The sequence below is a fragment of the Taudactylus pleione genome, unplaced genomic scaffold (assembly GCF_031769625.1).
Source record: "Taudactylus pleione unplaced genomic scaffold, aTauple2 ptg000095l, whole genome shotgun sequence".
NCBI classification, from domain to species: Eukaryota; Metazoa; Chordata; class Amphibia; order Anura; family Myobatrachidae; genus Taudactylus; species Taudactylus pleione.
In genome coordinates, this window is record NW_028284497.1 from 4,801,821 (window position 1) to 4,805,012 (window position 3,192).

Consider the following 3,192-nt stretch of genomic DNA (forward strand, 5'->3'; position numbering starts at 1 on the left):
GAATTCCTAAGTAAGTCAAAGTGGTTCTAACCACTGGGAACAAGGATAATATAGGGTGAGAATTAAACCCCGTAACATCTCCTGATAAGGGCAATAATTCTGACTTAGAATAGTTTACTTTATATCCAGCAAAGGTACCAAAATCATCAATTAAAGCAATAATTGCCGGGATAGAAGTGTTGGGATTAGATATGAATAAAAGCATGTCGTCTGCGAACAGTGCTGTTTTGGCCTCCACTTTACCTACTGCAATACCAGTAAAAAACAAGGATTTTCGAAGGACAATCGCCAGAGGCTCCAAAGCCAAAGCGAACAGTAGAGGTGACAGTGGACACCCCTGGCGAGTACCCCTCTCTATATAATATGGGGAGGACAAAAAAATCCATTACTCATTACCTGTGTCATAGGGTCAGAATATAAATTGGCTATTAAAATATGAGATATGGTAAGAACTTACCTTTGTTATCTCTATTTCTACGAAGTCCATAGGGTTCCACAGGATACCTTGGGGTATAGGTGATGACGTCAGGCATCGGGCACCATAGAGTTAAGTTTTCAGCCTCCCAGGATGCACTAGGGTCCCCCTCCTATACCCCGCCCCTGAGCCAAGGCATCTCAGTTACGTACCAAGCCATAGGCCGGAGGAGGAGAATTAAGAGAGGGAAGAAAGATCTGGACACACACAAGAATCACATTCTCACCAGAGGGAGACGGAAAAAAAACGGTGACCAGAGTAAAGCCCATCTGCAGCACAGGTGCGACAGGGCGGGAGTCCTGTGGAACCCTATGGACTTCGTAGAAATAGAGATAGCAAAGGTAAGTTCTTACCATATCTCATATTTTCTACATCAGGGTCCATAGGGTATCCACAGGCAGTATCCTTTAAGGGTGGGGATGCTCCTGTGCTGAAAGCAGAATCTGCCGCCTGAAGGAAGCATCCTGAGAGGCAAAGGTGTCAAAAACGTAATACCTCACAAAGGTATGGACAGAGGACCACATGGCAGCCTTGCAGATCTAGACTGCAGATGCACCACGTCGAGCTGCCCACGAAGGACCCACAGACCTAGTGGAATGTGAGCTCACAGAGGAAGGAACCGGAAGGCCTTCATGAAGATAAGCTTCTGAAATAGTCATATGAATCCAACCTGTCAAAGTTTGCTTTGAAGCAGGCCAACCCTTTTTACGGAAGCCATAGAGGACAAACAAGGCGTCCGACTTCCTAAAAGAAGAAGTGCGGTCAACATAAATCCTTAAGGTCCGCACAACGTCCAAAGTGGCCGCACTCACTGAAAGATCAGGTGAGTTAAAAGCCGGCACAACGATTTCCTCGTTGATGTGGAAACTTGAAACAACTTTCGGAAGGAATCCAGGACGAGTGCGCAGCACCGCCCTGTTCCTATGAGAAATCAAAAAAAGGGGTCTACAGGAGAGAAGCCCCTAAGTCAGAAACACGTCTGGCCGAAGCAATGGCCAGAAGGAATATTGTTTTAGCTGTAAGCCATTTAAGGTCCACTGAGCCCAGTGGTTCAAACAGCGGTCCCTGGAGAGCTCTCAGGACCACAGCCAAATCCCAAGGAGCCTTCGGTGGAACAAAAGGTGGCTGAATGCGAAGAACACCTTGCATAAAGGTGCGCACATCAGGGAGCGCAGCAATCCTAGGATGGAACCAGACTGACAGGGCAGACACCTACACTTTCAGGGAAGCAAGGCGAAACCCATGGTCTAGCCCCGTCTGTAGGAAAGCTAACACTCTAGACAGATGGAACTCCCGAGGGGCATAACCTCTCGGTCGACACCACTGGAAGAACGTATGCGACACACAATGGTATATCCTTGCAGAGGATGGCTTCTGAGCTCTTAGCATGGTTTGCACCACAGAGCTGGAAAACCCCCTCTACCTTAACATGGCCGTCTCAACAGCCACGCCATCAAAGACAGCCGAGCCAGGTCCGGGTGAAGACAAGGACCCTGTGATAGCAGGTCCGGTCACAGCGGCAACCGCAGAGGAATGTCCACGGACAGACTCTGGAGGTCCGAGAACCAGTTCCGCCTGGGCCACTCGGGAGCTATCAACAGGAGTGTACCCCTTTCCTGTTTGAATTTCCGGATTACCCGCGGAAGAAGGGAAAATGGAGGAAAGAGATAGGCAAACTGGAACGTACAGAGCATCCACCAGAGACACCTTTTCGTCTCTTGTTCGAGACCCGTACACCAGCAACTTGTTGTTGTGCCGTGACGCCATGAGGTCTATCTCTGGAAGACCCCACCTGTCACCAGAAGTTGAAAGACGTCCTGGTGCAAAGACCATTCTTCCGGATGTAATTCCTGCCGACTGAGAAAATCCGCTTCCCAGTTGAGGACTCCCGGGATGAATACTGCTGATATAGCTGGGAGATTGCGCTCCGCCCACAACAGGATGCGGGACACCTCTGCGAGTGCTGCCCGACTTCGGGTTCCTCCTTGTCGATTTATGTTGGCCACGGTGGTGGCGTTGTCCGACTGGACCTGCACGGGGTGACCTTGGAGAACCCGATGTGCCTGCTGGAGAGCATTGAAAACCGCGCAGAGTTCCAAGTTGTTTATTGGAAGCTCCTTTTCGGCCTGAGTCCACCTGCCCTGGAACAAGTGTGGACCCGTGACAGCTCCCCAGCCCCGAAGACTGGCATCCATTGTTAACAGGACCCAGTTTGCCACCCAAAATGGGCGACCCTTGTTGAGGTGGGTCGTCTGCAACCACCAGGCTAGAGACAGGTGAACCTTCGGAGTGAGCACCATCGTCTGGGACTTTAGACTCTGAGGCAGTCCATTCCATTTGGACAGGATCAATTGCTGCAGGGGTCTGGAGTGAAACTGGGCATATTCCACCATGTCGAATACTGACACCATGGAGCCTAGCAACCTCATCGCCGAGTGCAGAGACACTCGGCGACACTGTAGACAACTGCGCACCCTCAACTGCAAAGCAGAGATCTTTTCCACCGTCACAAAGATCCGCTGCTGCCTGGAGTCCAACAAGGCCCCGAGGTGCAGAATCGTCTGAGACGGGATCAGGGTGGACTTTTGCCAGTTTATCAAACAGCCGTGACGTTGCAGCACTGCAATCGTCAGGTCCAAATGGCGTAGAAGGAGCTCTGGAGACCCTGCCACCAACAGATACGGTAACATGCGTACTCCCTGCATCCGCAGATGAGC